The following is a 19,050-nucleotide window of genomic DNA, read 5'->3' as shown; positions in this document are numbered from 1 at the left end:
GCAACTTGAGGCAATTAAAGCGCCGTTTTAATCACCATGTTTTTTATTGTTGTTGATGTTGGTGTAGTTGTTGTTGCTGCTGCTGTGTTGTGAATGAATAATGTGTGATATTTTTTATTCCACACATGTGTATAATTTGCAAGTGTGATGTTGTTTGTTGTTTTACAGTTTTAGTTATATTTGGGTGAGCGTAACAAGGGATCAAGGATTAGTTGATTGTAGGCCTTTTATACCCTCCAAAAATAATCATTTGAAACCCCACAAAATATACAAATATTATGGGAAGACCTACTGACCTTGTAAAGAAGATATACCGGTCCTGTATGAAAAGAACTACCGGTCTTCTTTGAGAAGACCTTCTGCAGTTTTTCTAAGAGGTCCTATGAGAAGACATACAAGTCCTCAGGTTTTCATGACAAGACCTACACCTACTAATATTTTATGAGAGGGCCTACTGATCTTCTATGGGAAGACATACTGGCCTTCTATGAGGAGACCTACTGGCCTTCTATGAGAAGACCTACTGGCCTTCTATGAGAAGACCTACTCGTCTTCTATGAGAACATACAGGTCTTCTATGAGAAGACCTACTGGTCCTCAATGAGAAGATTTGCTGGTCTTCTATGAGAAGACCTTCTCATTTTCTATGAGGAGACCTACAGTTCTTCTATGACAAAATCTACTGTAGATTTTCTATAACGTCTTCTATAAGAATAAATACAATTCTTCTATGGGAGGACTTCTATGAGAAAACCTACCGGTATTCTATGAGAAGACATACAGGTCTTCTTTAAGAAAACCTAATGTAGGTTTTCTATGAGGTCTTCTATGAGAATAAATACAATTCTTCTATGAGATGACCTGCAGGCTTGTATGAGAGGACCTACAGGTCTTCTATGAGAAGAAATTTTGGTATTCTTTGAGAAGACCTTTTGGTCTTCTATGAGAACACCTATTGGGCTTCTATGAGAAGAACTTTTGGGCTTCTATGAAAAGAACTGGGCTTCTATGAGAAGACCTTTTGGGTTTTTATGAGAAGATCTCTTGGCTTCTATGAGAAGAACTTTTGGTCTTCTATGAGAAGACCTTTTGGGCTTCTATGAGAAGACCTTTTGATCTTCAATGAGAAGACCTTTTGGTCTTCTATAAGAAGACTTACAGGTCTTCTATGAGAAGACTTACAGGTCTTCTATGAGAAGACTTACAGGTCTTCTATGAGAAGACCTTTTGGGCTTCTATGAGAAGAACTTTTGGGCTTCTATGAGAAGAACTTTTGGGCTTCTATGAGAAGAACTTTTGGGCTTCTATAAGAAGAACTTATGGTCTTCTATAAGAAGACCTTTTGGTCCTTTATGAGAAGACCTTTTGCGTTTTTATGAGGACACCTTTTGGCTTCTATGAGAAGACCTTTTGATCTTCCATGAGAAGACTTACAGGGTTTCTATGAGAAGACCTTTTGGGCTTCTATGAGAATACCTTTTGGGCTTCTATGAGAAGACCTTTTGGTCTTCTATGAGAAGACTAACAGGTCTTCTATGAGAAGAATTTTGGGCTTCTATGAGAAGAACTTTTGGTCTTCTATAAGAAGACCTTTTGGTCCTTTATGAGAATACCTTTTGGGTTTTTATGAGAAGATCTTTTGGCTTCTATGAGAAGACCTTTTGGGCTTCTATGAGAAGACCTTTTGATCTTCTATGAGAAGACTTACAGGTCTTCTATGAGAAGACTTACAGGTCTTCTATGAGAAGAACTTTTGGGCTTGTATAAGAAGAACTTTTGGGCTTCTTTGAGAAGAACTATTGGGCTTCTATGAGAAATCATTTTGGCTTCTATGAGAAGAACTTTTGGTCTTCTATGAGAAGACCTTTTGGTCTTCTATAAGACTTACGGTTCTTTTATGAGAAGACGTACAGGTCATCTTTGAGAAGACTTACTGGACTTCTATGAGAATACCTAAAGGTCTTTTATAAGAAGACCTACAGGTCATCTATGAGAACACCTACAGGTCATCTATGAGAACACCTACAGGTCTTCTATGAGAAGACCTACAGGTTTTCCAGTAAAAGGCCTACAGGTCTTCTATAAAAAGACATACAGGTCTTCTGTGAGAATACCTACAGGTCTTCTGTGAGAAGACCTACAGGTCTTCTATGAGAAGACCTACAGGAAGACGTACAGGTTCTCTATGAGAAGACCTACATGTCTTCTATGAGAAGACCTACAGGTCTTCTATGAGAAGATCTACAGGTCTTCTGTGAGAAGATCTACATGTCTTCTATGAGAAGACCTACAGGTCTTCTATGAGAAGACCTAATGTAGGTTTTCTATGAAGTTTTCTATGAGAAGAACTACTGACATTCTATGAGAATATCTACTGGTCTTCTATGACAAGTCATACTTGTCTACTATGAGAATTCCTACTTGTCTTCTAAGCGAAGACCTATTGGCCTTCTAGAAAACCTGAAGACCTATAAGTCTCCTATGAAAAGACTTAATTTGACACATATCCCAAGGTTGGATGATATCTCCGAAACATTTACTTTACCTCTGTTTCACCCCCTTTTAACGATCTTGGAGTCGGGTACTTTCCTTGATGTCATTTGTAAAATCCTGAACTCCTATTTGATTGATCTTATAACTTTTTCGCGAGCGGATTATTCAAATATCCAGGACTAAGTCTACGGTCACTCTGTTTACCATATGGACTGCGGAAATGAGCACAAATGTCCTTGTCGATGGTAGAGAATTCCGACTACGAACTAAACCAAGATCCTATGAGTAATCTTCGACAGCATGTTAACATCGCCCGCGCATGCCACAGCTATCTGCAACAAGTTGAGCAGTAGAAACAAGGTCCTCAAGTTCCTAGCCGGCAGCACTTGGGATGCAAACAAAGAAACCTTGTTACGGCACCAGTGGCAAAATATTCAAACCTGTCATAACGCCGCCCTGAGATCTGCAACAATGTGCCTCCTCATCTATCAGTGGACCATCTGCATGCGGTATGGAAGATTCTACCAGTACGGCAACATAATGATATGCTCTCTCGTTAAAGTACTTGCTCTGGTGTTGCCGTGAGAGTCATCCCAATCACCATAAGGTGGAAAGGACTGTCCCGCCCAGGAATATTTGAAGGGATCTTCATGAGCAAGAGAGACAACCCCTAGCCCTTCATGCAGGTTTGGATAGCATCGTCTCGGTTCTCGGAATACACCCGCATCTATGACAAATGAAGAACCTCAGTCGTCTAAATTCGTTTCGATTGATGACACCGTGCTAAACATCTTCCCAGCATGCGGTATAGGTCCGTACAACACACTGCACCCCTTCAATTGTCCTGCCAAACCTACTCAACTAACTCCAATAGCTTTGTGGTTACAACCAATCGAAGCAGCCACGTTTGTAGACCTAGAGATAGAACAAGAGCCGGAACGAACATACTATTAGGATGTCTTCTATTAATCTATTATATAAGAAGGTCTTCCCACTATTCTATACCCTTAGAGTGTCTTCTATATGCGAGACATTTAGAACAAATTTAAAATGCTTTCGGATGTCTTCTATACAGACATTCTATCTATGGAAGACCTTTTGAAGGTCGTTCCTTAATACATGGCCTTTGGGAGGCCCTCTATCCATAGAAGGCCTTAATGATGCAAATATGTAGCAGATTTTCTATTCAAATATGATGGTAAGAAAACTTTATATCCACTGGCCTATAAGCTCTTAAGAACCCCCCATACGTACAGAATACCTTACGGAGGTCTTCTATCTACAGGAGATCATTAGTGGGTTTCATCTAGAGAAGACCTTTACCAAGTATTTTACGCACAGAACTCCTTTAGAAACTTTATTAACACAGAATAGCCTTGGATTATCTCATGTGTACCAAAGACCTCATCGATGATATTATATGCACAGGAGGCTCAAAAAAAAGGTATTCTATCTACAGAAGACCTTATGGAGGACATCTATCTACAGATTCTGAAAGGGGGTTCTATCCACAGATTACTTTTATAGACCTTATGGAGGTCTTCTGCCTATAGAAGATTCATTCTATGCACAACTTTTTAGGAGGCCTCCTGTCCATAGAAGGCTTTCAGATTATCTGAAATTTGCAGGACATCTAACGAAGTCCTTTTGACGACCTTCTATCCAAAGAACTTTTGAAGGTCTCCTACCCACAGAAGACCATAAGATGATTCCGTCCACAGATGTTTTTTGTATTATTCGTCTTTCCTATTGAGACCTTTAAGTCTTCTTTTGGGAGGTCTTCACGCCGATGTCTTCTATTAATAGAATGTCTTTGAGTTCTCCTTTATCTATAGAAAATCGTTTAAGGGTCTTCCACCCACAGAAGACCCTACCCACAATAAAATTCCGAAGGTCTATCTATCTACAGAAGAGCTTATATAGGACTAACATCTACAGAAGAACCTTAGAGAGTTCTACAAACAGAAAACTTTCAATAAATATCCTAACCACAGAAGGCCTTTAGTAGGCCTTCTGGCCAGAGATCTCTGATAGAAGAATGATACATATCTTCTGAAGACCCACATATGATTTTCTATACCCAGAAGAAATTAAGGAAATATTTTGTCTACAGAAGACCCTTAAGGAGGTACTATTATTGATATAAGACCATTCAGAGATCTACTATCCACTGTTTTGCATAGTAAACCTTTGGAAGGTCTTCTATTCACAGAAGATCAATAACGGGTAGGTGGTCTTTCACCTTCAGAAGACCTAGAATATTAGAGGTCCTTCTATTTAGAGAAGACCTTTCGATAGTAGTCTTTCCAAAAATTACTCTTAGAAATTTTCTATAGAAAGAAGAGGTCTCAACGATATATATCTGAAATTTGAATCTTTGATGATATGAAATTTCTGGGATGTTGACGGAAAATAGTTTTGAATACAAACCTACACGCTTGTGGATAAATATATTATCCAAAATTGCCGATAAATATATTATACCCAATTGGGGATGCATATTTTATCAACGAGTGGTGTATTGAAGTATATCATGACTCTGATCAGGGGAAGTGCTTCCACAACAAATGTTTTAGTTGTTGTTTGTGGTTTATAGAGAATATCCACTTTTGGTGGGCAAAACAATTATCTGCCACATTATCCAAATTAATAAAAAAGTTATTTTTCTCACAAAAGGCAATCACTGCAGCCGGGCGACCGACCAACTAACCAACCGAATAACAAGCCAACATCATCAATTAATCATTTATCCTTGAGCTGTTTGGTGCGCAATTGAATTCTAAAAAACAACAACAAACAACGTCAACAAAAAACAATATTTGGCAAAATTCACTTTTCAAAATTGACCCAAATGTTCTTATATGTCGTTTTCGATTATTTATGCACTCAAAACGTTTTCAATTACCAGCCAACCAACCAACCAACGAAGCAATCAAACACAACCAGCCTGCCTGGCAGCCCGCCCTCCGCCAGCAAGTCATTCATCCAGCAGCAGCTCCTCGCATAGTTTGTTAAATTGTCAACCAAATATGGTATTGAATTAAATTGATTTGGGCAAGACAACAATAATAGCAACATCAACAACAGCGAAAACAGCAACAACAAACAAGCGCAAAAATAAATTATGATGTTTAAGCAAAGATATGCATATGTGCATAGGCTCACCCTCCGCAACACCTCTTCCATTGCAATGAAAAAAAGAATGTGATGTACGTCATAATTTATGTCTGTCCCAATGGAACGATTCGCACATGTTCGGAATGTTTGGTGTTTTGTACTTTACCAAATAAAAATTTTAAAGATTTATCAAAGATCTTGTTGGCCGAGTAGGAAAGAACGGGATAGATAATTAAAATAATTATTATTTTTGTTAATAAAATTGTTAGCAATTTATTTTTGTTTTTTTTTTTCTTTCTTGAGGAACGCAGGAAAGAAATTTTGTAATTAATTCACCGCAACACATGAAAATATTATGCATCATAAAATACCACTAACACTGCTGGGGTAGCCGTTTGCTGACGCCTCTTTGGGTGGTGCCAGTCAGCCATTTGGCGGCCGCATGCCGGCTGAGGTGCTACCTTAAATGACGCAAGTCATTTAATGGGTTGAGGTGAGGCAAAAGATTGCATCTACGATAACAGCAAAGGGGGGAGAAGATTTTTACAAGCTGAAAAGTTGAGATCAGCTCAGTTTGTCAACAAGGAGATTGTGGATATTATGCACGATTGTAAATAAATATATTATCCCCAATTATGGATAAATATATTATCCCCAATTGTGGATAAATATATTATCCCCAATTGTGGATAAATATATTATCCATGATTGTGGATAAATATATTATCCATGATTGTGGATAAATATATTATCCATGATTGTGGATAAATATATTATCCATAATTGTGGATAAATATATTTTCCACTATTGTGGATAAATATATTTTCCACGATTGTGGATAAATAAATTACCCACGCTTGTGGATAACTAAATTATACATGCTTGTGGATAAATAAATTATCCACGCTTGTGGATAAATAAATTATCCACGCTTGTGGATAAATAAACTATCCACGCTTGTGGATAAATAAATTATCCACGTTTGTGGATAAATAAATTATCCACGCTTGTGGATAAATAAATTATCCACGCTTGTGGATAAATAAACTATCCACGCTTGTGGATAAATAAACTATCCACGCTTGCGGATAAATAAATTATCCACTCTTGTGGATAAATCAATTATCCACGCTTGTGGATAAATAAATTATCCACGTTGTGGATAAAAAAAATAATTATCCACGCTAGTGGATAAATAAATTATCCAAGCTTGTGGATAAATAAACTATCCACGTTCGTGGATAAATAAATTATCCATGCTTGTGGATAAATTATCCATGCTTGTGGATAAATTATCCACGCTTGCGTATAAATAAATTATCCACAATTGTAGATAAATAAATTATCCACGCTTTTGAATAAATAAATTATCCACGCTTGTGGATAAATAAATTATCCACGCTTGTGGATAAATAAATTATCCACGCTTGTGTATAAATAAATTATCCAAGCTTGTGGATAAATAAATTATCCAAGCTTGTGGATAAATAAATTATCCACGCTTGTGGATAAATTATCCACGCTTGTGGATAAATAAATTATCAACGCTTGTGGATAAATAAATTATCCACGCTTGTAGATAAATAAATTATCCACGCTTGTGGATAAATAAATTATCCACGCTTGTGAAATAAATAAATTATCCACGCTTGTGATAAATAAATTATCAACGCTTGTGTATAAATAAATTATCCAAGCTTGTGGATAAATAAATTATCCAAGCTTGTGGATAAATAAATTATCCACGCTTGTGGATAAATTATCCACGCTTGTGGATAAATAAATTATCAACGCTTGTGGATAAATAAATTATCCACGCTTGTAGATAAATAAATTATCCACGCTTGTGGATAAATAAATTATCCACGCTTGTGAAATAAATAAATTATCCACGCTTGTGAATAAATAAATTATCCACGCTTGTGGATAAATAAATTATCCACGCTTGTGGATAAATAAATTATCCACGCTTGTGGATAAATAAATTATCCACGCTTGTGCATAAATAAATTATCCACGCTTGTGGATAAATAAATTATGCACGCTTGTGGTTAAATAAATTATCCACACTTGTGGATAAATAAATTATCCACGCTTGTGGATAAATAAATTATTTATGCTTGTGGTTACATAAATTATCCACGCTGGTGGATAAATAAATTATCCACGCTTGTAGATAAATAAATTATCTACGCTTGTGAATAAATAAATTATCTACGCTTGTGAATAAATAAATTACCGATGCTTGTGGATAAATAAATTATCCACGCTTGCGGATAAATAAATTGTCCATGCTTGCGTATAAATAAATTATCCACAATTGTAGATACATAAATTATTCACGCTTGTGAACAAATAAATTATCCACGGTTGTGTATAAATAAATTATCCACGCTTGTAGATAAATGAATTATCCACGGTTGTGGATAAAAAAATTATCCACGCTTGTGGATAAATAAATAATCCACACTTGTGGATAAAAAAATTATCCACGCTTGTGGATAAATAAATTATCCACGCTTGTGGATAAATAAATTATCCACGCTTGTAGATAAATGAATTATCCACGGTTGTGGATAAAAAAATTATCCACGCTTGTGGATAAATAAATAATCCACACTTGTGGATAAAAAAATTATCCACGCTTGTGGATAAATAAATTATCCACGCTTGTGGATAAATAAATTATCCACGCTTGTGGATAAATAAATTATCCACGCTTGTGGATAAAAAAAATAATTATCCACGCTAGTGGATAAATAAATTATCCACGCTTGTGGATAAACAAAATAATTATCCACGCTAGTGGATAAATAAAGTATCCACGCTTGTGGATAAATAAATTATCCGCGCTTGTAGATAAATGAATTATCCACGTTTGTGGATAAAAAAATTATCCACGCTTGTGGATAAATAATCCACACTTGCGGATAAATAAATTATTCACGCTTGTGGATAAATAAATTATCCACGTTTGTAGATAAATAAATTATCCACGCTTGTAGATAAATAAATTATCCACGCTTGTGGATAAATAAATTATCCACGCTTGTGCATAAATAAATTATCCACGCTTGTGGATAAATGAATTATAATCGCTTGTGGATAAATAAATTATCCACGCTTGTTGATAAATAAATTATCCACGCTTGTGGATAAATAAATTATCCACGCTTGTGGATAAATAAATTATCCACGCTTGTGGATAAATAAATTATCCACGCTTATGGATAAATAAACTATCTACGCTTATGGATAAATAAATTATCCATGCTTGTGGTTACATAAATTATCCACTCTTGTGGATAAATGTATTATTCACGATTAAGGATAAACAAAGTATCCACGCTTGTGGATAAATAAATTATCCACGAATATGGGTAAAAAAGTTATCCACGAATATGGATAAATAAATTATCCACACTTGTGTATAAATAGATTATCCACACTTGTGAATAAAAATATTATCTACGCTTGTGAATAAAATATTATCCAAGCTTGTGGGTAAATATATTATCCACGCTTGTGGATAACCTTCTGCAGGTCTTCTAAGATAGTCGACCTTTCAAAGCTCTTCTACGGATAGAAGATCTTCAATATGTATTCTATGGATAGAAGGAAGACCTTCTACAGGTCTGCTATGAATTTAAGACTTTCTTCAGGTCTTCTATGGTTGAATAACCTTCTACAGGTCTTCTGTGGATTAAAGATCTCCTACAGGTGTTTCATGGATAGAAGACGTTCTTCACTTCTTCTATGGATAGGATACCTTCTCCACGTATTCTATGGATGGAGGACCTTCTACAGGTCTTCTACGGATAGAAGATTCCCTACAGGTCTGCTATAAATGGAAGATCTTTTACAGGTCTTATATGGATGGAAAAGCTTCTACATGTCTTCTGTGGAAAGAAGTCTTTTTAAAGGTCTTTCATAGATGGAAAGACTTTTACAAGACCTTTTCAAGTCTTCTAGAGATCTTTTATAAATAGAAGATCTTCTACATAACTTCTAAGGATGGAAGGACTAAGGATACAGGTCTTTTATGTATGCAAGACCTTCCACAGATCTTCCTTTAAAAGGACTATAGTAGATTTTCTCTCCATATAAGACCTGTAGAAGGTTCTTTATCCATAGCAGACCCTAGATCTTCTGTCCATAGAAGACAGACCTTTAACAGGTTTTCTAAAGACTTTTACAAGTCTTCTACAATATAAGACATTTAAAAGGTCTTCTACGATAGAAGTCATTTTACGCGTATTCTATGGAAAAAATATGAATGGAATATCCTCAGACCTTCTACCTTTCCTTTTTGGAAATAAGAGTTTTTAAAGGTCTTCTTATTATAGAAGAATTTTTACAGGTCTTCTTGGAATTCTTTTGGGTCTTCTATTGATAAAACGTCCACAATTATTTTGTTCATAGAAGACTCCGTAAAAGTCGTGTAAGGATAGAGTGATGGCGTTCTAACTAAGGGCTGTTAGAGGTCTTTTAGGGTGGAAGAACATTGGCCTTTTCACTGGATTTTCATAGATGACAGGACTTCTTTTGGTATCTTTCGATGAGAAGACCTACTTCCTAAATCCTCTTACCTATTTCTGTTGATTTGGTTATAGTTAGGGTATGAAGGTGATCGCCTATGACAAACTAAACCCTTAACCTGTTGAATTTGTTGGTAAAAAATAAAAAGCGACTAATTAAGAAAACAAAAAAAAACAAAACAAAAATATCAATTCTGTGTTGGTGGTAATTTACAAAGTTTAGAGAGACCGCCGCCAGGTATAATTAATAGCCGTCAATCACATTACACCAACTGCTGCAATAGTGAGAATGCCAGTGGATGGATGAATGGTGATGATGATGGTGAGTGACGATGACGAGGAACTAATGACGAAAATTTATTTTTAGCAAAGAATTTCAGACATTTGGTGTTGAAAATTATATGGGCGGGTGGTCGCAATCGCCTTTGTTTGGCAGGTAATGTTTACGTGTTTGTGTGTGAATAACGGGAAAAAATATTTTAGAATATGTGACGAATTAAATTGCAAATTAATTAATTTCACTATTAACATGTTGATTATTCATCTTTGGGGATTGCGGGGAAAAAGTTTTGTTGTTTTTTGTTTCACTTTTTTATACTAAGGAAAAACATCTGTTCTCCTGCTGACCGGAAATGGGTAACAAACAAGAAAATTATAGTTTTCTGCCAAGAACAATTTGTTTACATTTGTCAATAGAAATTACAACAACATTATGTGGACATTATTATTATTGTACCTGTGCTCTAAGGTATGTTCTCCTAAGGCATGTGCAATCATATTTTCCACCAAGTTATAAGTCGGAAGATGCCAAAAATGGTCAGTCGTTCTTATCTTGATTATTAAAAAAATATATTTATTTATAAATAATACATCGCTTAGTTTTTTTATTGAGAGACTAAAAAGAAATGAAAATATTTTTAAGACCGTTGTCAATAAAGATTTAACTTTTAATTAAATTTTAGACGTATTGAATTTTTTACCCTGCAACATTAGTTACTATAAATTGGCATAGGTATATATAATATAGAGAAGATATTTGATAATTCTCTCTGTAGACAGACGCACTTTGAAAAGATCTCCTGGCAATGCTAAACTTTCTATAGTTATTGAACCTCTGCGAGTATAAACCTTCCACATGTCTTCGAAAAATATAAAAGCTTCCATACCATTGATTTGCAAAAGCAAAACAAAAAATGCCAACAACAATTGATTTATATTTTATTGTTGTTAAAAAAATGCAAACAAATTGTAAAATGTCCAACTGTGACGAGTGGTAGGCGCCAATTCTTGGTGATGGCAATAAATCATCAAATCTCAGCTAGAGACTGATTGTAAACCACAAACACCACCCAATCAGCTAGCCAGCCTGCCAGCAGCACCAGGCACCACCACATGATGTGAACAATTCCTCCATCTCACCTCCCTCCCAACATTTCAAATAAATTACAAATGCAGTGAAATGTTTGTAAAAAAAGCATGACAGAAGGAAGAAATCGAAACACAAAACAGAACAGAGCAGAAATGTTAAATAGTTTTTAGTTTGTCTAGTGGCTGTCTGTCAGCCCTTGTTGTTGTTATTGTTTTGGGGGAAGCTGTAAAAAATATTAGAATATCTGCTGGGGGCTGTGGGCCATGTTCGTGGGCTGTTGCTGGCAGCAGCAGCAGTTAGGCAAAATGTGACACAAAATATTAAAATTGTTTATTACAACAGAAAAGAACGGACAGACAGAGAAAACGTTTAAATAAATTATTTAACAATTGCTTTATAAACACCGAAACTATCTGCATATCTGTCGTTCGTTTGCTTGACTCGAGGCTGTGCTTTTGCCCTATTAACTTTTAAACAAAAAATTAAACAAGAAATTGTTCAATATTATTAAATGGTGGAGAAAGGGTAAAGGATTGCCCTACCTCTCCAACCCCTGCAACACCATGAAGTTAACACTATATTTGTTTGAAAATCAATTTCCATTTTAACCACAAATATGTCAATAACATGTTTTATGACAGTTTCAACAATAAACTGCACCGAACCCCTCAGAGACATCTGACCACTCTATACGATCGTCCTAAATGAATTCCAGTCGAAATCGATTAGATTTCAAATGCAAACATTTTCAGTGATGATATCAAAACGTGGACCCGATATAGACATTAAAATGTTCAAGTACAGTAGAATCACGATAATTTATACCCCGATAAAACCTCAAAATCTCAATAATTCGTAATATCCTGTCGTTGCTTTCGTTTTCACAATTTCCTTCTCAATTTAACCACGATAATTCGAAAACCGCAATAATTCGTAAAAAAATAGCCGTCCGCTTGGATTACATATTATCGGGGACCTACTGTATATTTTATAGGATGTTCTCGATCAAATATCTGACCAGACCCCAAAAAATTGCAAACGGTATAACCAATCTAATATAAGCTCAAGCTTAGAGAGGAGTTTGTTTAAATAAACACATATGCTACATAGTTCAGATTTCATACAGATTTCGAACAGACAAGTCTGAACACCATTAAATATCCGGATTCTAATGTATATTTTATGGATTCTACTGTATTCCAGGGCAAATATCTGACTAGGTCTTGTAAATGGTATGATATACATTAATATACGCTCATGCAACACACTTCAGATTTCGTGCAGATTTTGATCAGACATGTCTGAACATAATAAAAAACACAACGCGTCAACATACATTCTAAATTCGTTAGAAAGCATGACCAATATTTGTCAATAATTTTGCACAAAATTTGGAACGAAATATTCAAAAAGTTCAGATATTGTGCAGATATATCGAACATTACGCGTATTGGGTTTCTAAAGGTCGTCTGTAAATAGAAGACCTTCTAAAGATGTTCTGCTGGAAGAAACATATAAAGGTCTCCCAGACACTTCTGTAAATAAAATACCTTTTAAGGCCATCGATGGAGAGAAGACTTTCCACAGGTATGCTGTAGATAGAAGACCTTCTAGACGTCTTCTGTAGTTAGTCCCTTCTCTATAAGTCCTCCCGACCTTCAAGAGGTCTTTTGTAAAAAGTCCTTTCTCGATCTTCTAAAGTTCTTCTGTGGACTTAAGACCTTCTTAAGGTCTCCTCTCGGTCATAGAGGTCTTTTGAAGATAGAACTTTGAGAGGTCTACTGTGGATGAAAGATCTGTACAAACACTTCTATAGATACAATGTGGCGCAAAAGTAAACTTCCGATATTTTTGGGTGCAATATAAAAAAAATGAAAAACTTTGATTCTTATTGTGGATTATTTTTATTTGGTCTTTTAATTTTTTTTACATCAAGTCGAGAACATGATGTCAGATAAATGGCCGCCGCCTCAGTTTATTGTCATTTGAGCCCTTGTTATGGCATTTTCCATCACTTTGGCCAAAACCTTCGGCGATAGGTCCTCACATTCTTGACGGATATTGTCTCTAAGAGCTGAAAGAGTCTAAGACTTGTTGACATAAACCCGCGACTTCAAAAAGCCCCACAAAAAGAAGTTTCTCCAGTAGGCGTTGGACGGCCAGGAAATCTGACCGATGATTGGTCAATATTCCGCGTTCTGGAGCAGTGTAGCGTAACATTGTTTATTAACCTGAATTTCGCATGTGTTTACTACACAAATGTCAAAACAGAACTGACATTAGGGGCCAATCGCAAAATTTATAGCATTTTCTGATAGGAGGATTACTTTTGCCCCACCTTGTAGAAACCCTATTACACTGAGCCGATTTTTGTCGGTAACTCGAAAAATGAGTTGCAGAATTCCACTACAGGTGTGGACAGAAGACTTTTCACAGGTCTTTGTGAATAAAAGAGCTTCTAGAAGTCTTCTGTAGACTAATGTCTCCTGTATATAGAAACTTCCTTCAGATCTTTTATGCATAGAAGACCTTTAAAAAGTCTACTCTCGAAGGGAGACCTTCTAAAGAGCTTATGCTAATTAAACACATTTTGAATGTTTTTGTTGGATAGAAGACTTTCCAAAGGTCTTCTGCGGATTGAAGAAATTCTAAGGCGGATTGTAGACCTCATTGAGGTCGATGATAGATTCTTTGAAGGTTTTCGGTGGATAGAAGGCCTTCCAAAGGTCTTCTGCGGATTGAAGATCTTCTTAAGGCCATCTATGAATTTAATTCGGTGGATAGAACCCCTTTCAAAAATCTTCTGCGGATTGAAGACTTTCTTAAGGCGGATTAAAGACCTCCTTAAGGTCGATGATAGATTCTTTGAAGGTTTTCGTTGGATAGAAGACCTTCCAACGGCCTTTTGCGGATTGAAGACCTTCTTAAGGCCATCTTTGAATTTAATTCCACCTGTCGATGATAGAACTTTTGAGCATTTTCGGTGGATAGAAGATCTTTCAAAATCTTCTGCGGATTGAAGACCTTCTTAAGGCGGACTGTAGACCTCCTTAAGGCCGATGATAGATTCTTTGAAGGTTTTCGGTGGATAGAAGACCTTCCAAAGGTCTTCAGCGGATTGAAGAAATTCTTAAAGCGGATTGTAGACCTCCTAAGGTCGATGGTAGATTCTATAAAGGTTTTCGGTGAATAGAAGACCTTTCAAAAATCTTCTGCGGATTGAAGACCTCCTTAAAGTCGATGATAGATTCTTCGAAGGTTTTCGTTGGATAGAAGACCTTCCAACGGCCTTCTGTGGATTGAAGACCTTCTTAAGGCCATATTTGAATTTAATTCCACCTGTCGATGATAGACCTTTTGAGCATTTTCGGTGGATAGAAGATCTTTCAAAATCTTCTGCGGATTGAGGACCTTCTTAAGGCGGATTGTAGAACTCCTTAAGGCCGATGATAGATTCTTTGAAGATTTCCGTTGGATAGAAGACCTTCCAACGGTCTTCTGCGGATTGAAGACCTTCTTAAGGCCATCTATGAATTTAATTCCATCTGTCGATAGACCTTTTGAGCGTTTTCGGTGGATAGAAGACCTTCGAAAGGTCTTCTGTAGATTGAAGACCTTCTTTAGGCCATCTATGAATTTAATTTTTCGGTGGATAGAAGACCTTCCAAATGAATTCTGTGGATTGAAGACCTTCTTAAGGCCAGCTGGGAATTTAATACCACCTTTTGATGATAGACCTTTCGAAGGTTTGCCTTCTTAAGGCCATCTATGAATTGAATTCCATCTGTCGATGATAGACCTTTTGAGCGTTTTGGGTGGATAGAAGACCTTTCAAAAATCTTCTGCGGATTGAAGACCTTCTTAAGGTGGATTGAAGACAACCTTAAAGTCGATGATAGATTCTATAAAGGCTTTCGGTGGATAGAAGACCTTTCAAAGGTCTTCTACGGTTTGAAGACCTCATTTAGGTCTTCTGTGAATTTAATACCTCCTTAAGGTCTTCCAGAGATAGAACAAACTGACCTAAAAATCTTCTCTCGATTTTCATCTTTCGATGGAAATTTTTTTAAAGATTTTCTGCTAATGGAGGACCATATCTTTCTTCTATGGATAAAATAACTTTTAAAAGTTTTGTCTCGATGAAAGAACTTCTAAAGTTCTTCCTCCTTAAGGTCTTCTTCAATAGAAAATCTAACTAAAGGTTCTATGGTCGTTCTATAGCTCTTCTGTGGATTGAATATTTTAATACCCTAAGGGTCTTCTCTAGATTAAAGACTTTCCAAACGTATTCTGTCTACAAAAGGTTTTTCAAAGGTCGTCTGCCGACTAAAGACCGCCTGAAGGTCTTCTGTGAATAGAAGACCCAACGGTCGTTAAGCTTTTCTGTGGATGAAAGACCTTCAAATCTTCTTCTTTGGATTTACGATTTCTTTTAGCCCTAAAGAATGGCCCTAAAAAAATCGTAGAGGTCCTTCTGAAGGTCTTCTGGCGATTAAAAACCTTCTATAGATCTTCTGAAAGACCTTCCTAAGGCCTTCTGCCGATGGAATATCTTCTTAAGGTATTCTGATGACCTTTTAAAGGCCTTCTTTAGGCTGAAGATCTAAAGGCCCTAAATTAGAAATTTTTAAGGTCTTCTTTCCATGACAGACCTTCTAAATGTTTTCTATCGATGAAAGACCTTCATAAAGTCGTCTTTGAATAGAACATCTAAAGGTCGTGCAGACCTTCTCTTGATGGAAGACTTGCTAATGTTCTTCTGCTGATTGAAGATCTCCTTCTGTGGACAGAAGATCTAAATGTCCTCTGCCGATGGGAGACTATCTTTCTTTTAATGCCTTCTGTGGATAGAAGACTTTTTTAATGTCCTAAAGGTCTTCTTTGGATAGAAGACCTTTTTAAGGTCCTAAAGTTCTTCTGAGGATAGAGATCTTGTAAAGATCTTCTCTATAAGGAAGTTATCCTTAAGGGTTTCTTTGAATAAAACACCTTCCAAAGGTTTTCTGAGAATAGAAGACCTAACGGGTGTTAAGCTCCTCTGTGAATGGAAGGCCTTAAAAACTTCTTCTGCGGCTATAAAGGTAGTAAAGAAAGTCCTATAGTTCCTTTTAAATCCCTTCTGTGGATTCTGCCGACAGAAGATCTAAAGATTTTTCCTCTCGATGAGAGACTTTCTAAAGGTTAGAAGTATTTCTTAATGCCTTCTGTAGATAGAAGAGCTTATTAAGGTCCTAAGGGTCTTCTCTATAAAGAAGTTATGCATATGGGCTTCTGTAGACAGAAGATCGAAAAGTTTTCTGTCAATGCTATACTTTCTAGAAGTTAGAATTCTTTCTTAATACCTTCTAAGGATAGTAGAGCTTTTAAAGGACCTATAGGTCTTTTTTATAAGGAAGTTATCGATAGTTGATTCTTCGAATAATACCTTCCAGAGGTTTTCTTAGTATAGAAGAGCTCCATAATGCATTGTGTGGATAGAATAATTGCTAAAGGTGTTCTGCAGAGGGATGACCTGACAGGGTTTAAGTATATAAAAGACCTTCTTTGGATATAAGGCCTTTTTAAGATGTTCTGTAGAGAGCATATGCATCTTCATACGACCTTCTTAAAGCCTTCTCTTGGCATCGTAAAGGTTTTCTGCAAGAATCATAGAAAGATTTTGAAGGACTTCTGTTGATTTAAATTTATAAAAGTCTTCTCTATAATGAAGTGATCCACACGGCCTTCAACGAATAAAACGCCTTTCAAAGGTTTTCTGAGGATAGAAGTGTTTCATAATGCCTTCTGGGGATGGAATAATTGTTAACGGTCTTCTACGGATAGAAGACCTCATAAAGGTATGAACTGACAGGTTTTCTGTATAGAAAATACCTTCTGTGGTATCCTAAAAAAAACCCTTAAACTATTTTCTGGGTATCCTAACGGTAATCTGTTCTGCAAGAATCTTTGAATATTTTAAGGGACATCTTTAAAGATAGAGCATCTTCTTATACTTCTCTTGTGGGAAGAATACCTGCTAAACTCAATCTATTATTATTAGGGTAGACCTCATAAAACTGTTTTTTTTTTAATTTTTTTCACACATTTTTTGTGTTTGTAAATTTTGCGAACAAAACGCATATAGGCGTTGCCACCTAGTTAAAATTAATTGGAACTGTGTAACAATGCCACCAAAAACAAACAAATAAATTTAAATAAAATATTGAGATATCTATGACAAGTTACATGGCGTAAAAGCACGCCCAAAAGCTGCAACAAACCACAAACTGGTTGACAATAAAAACAAAACTTTTAAAATCTGAACAATGTTTTGTGTAACAAATATTGCAATTTTCACAAAACAAAAAAACAAATGGTTAACAAAAAGCCGGCAGAACATAATCGAAATGGAAAACACAAAAATACATATAATTTCAAAGATATTTATCGACTTCTGTTTTAGAATTTTAATTGAGTGTAAAGAACTTTTGGAACGTTGAAAAAACGCAAAGCCAATAAATGAATGAGACAACAAACTGCTGAATAAATTGTTTATAAAAAAAGGTTAGCAGCAGCAACAAAAAAGAGCTGTGTTGGCGTCATTAGCAAAGCAGTCCGATAAGTGTGTTTCTTAAAAAAAATGTTCTCTAGTTTGTTTTAAAGACATCGCCACAAAAGCCAACAAGCGTTCGGTTCATAAAATACAAGTGGGGCACTTACAACTCGAATGAAGTTTTATGTTGGCGTTTTGCGGAAGATTAGATTTCCGTTTTGTGTTTGAATAGTAAAGGAAAGAGTTAACTATAAATATAAAAAATCGAAAAATTTTGTTCAGTTTTATCTTTTTTTTTTTGTTCAAATGAAAGTCGTTCAAAAATATGAATCTGAAGAAAAGAATCACAAAAATTTCACACAAAATGTCAATATATTTCACAAATTAAAGAATCATAGTGAAATATATGAGTATAGCGGGAGAAGTAGGCAATGATAGATACCAGGCAACTTTTGGATCACAAACATCAATGTCAATCCCAATCATGGTGTTTCAGGCCAGCGGCTGCCATCCCAGCATCAAACCTATCCTTCTACGTAGGTTACATGCTGCTATAACAACATTAAAAATAATGACCATTGAAATATAATTTACACGTTGAAAAACCACCATCGGCCGGATCCTTTGCCTTAAATAATTAAGTAATGATTGAAAGGTTACGGCGACGTATGAATACCGTCAGCAATTATACGCAAAGAAATCACTGATTGTTATAGCACGACGTATACTTTTTATTATTGGTCATACGTAGAGGAGTACAATACAGTAAAAACCCGATAATTCGTAATCCAAGAGACCTACCATTTTAAAGGCATTAATAAATACATACATGTATTTCCCACGAAAACCCGTCAAGGACTACGGATACAGTCTATTTCTCTCATTTAACCCAGATAAAGCCACTGGTCGTTTAAACGCCACAAAAAATGGTTGCAAAAATTGACCTAAAACTCTGTTTTTTTCGAATATTTTTGTGGGTTTTTTTTGCATTTTGTTATAG

General features: G+C 35.9%; 1 protein-coding gene across 15 annotated transcripts in view; it reads right to left on the bottom strand.

Moving 5' to 3' along the window:
- The window catches only part of zip (myosin heavy chain 10), a 155,612-nt gene that overhangs the window by 70,568 nt on the left and 65,994 nt on the right, over positions 1-19,050 (bottom strand). The gene's annotated exons all lie outside the window — the stretch shown is intronic.

This window comes from Musca autumnalis, unplaced genomic scaffold, assembly GCF_047663935.1.
Source record: "Musca autumnalis isolate F117 unplaced genomic scaffold, ASM4766393v1 scaffold_5, whole genome shotgun sequence".
Lineage (NCBI taxonomy): Eukaryota > Metazoa > Arthropoda > Insecta > Diptera > Muscidae > Musca > Musca autumnalis.
The sequence above is the reverse complement of the archived record's forward strand: the minus strand, read 5'-3'. Positions and strand labels throughout refer to the sequence as shown.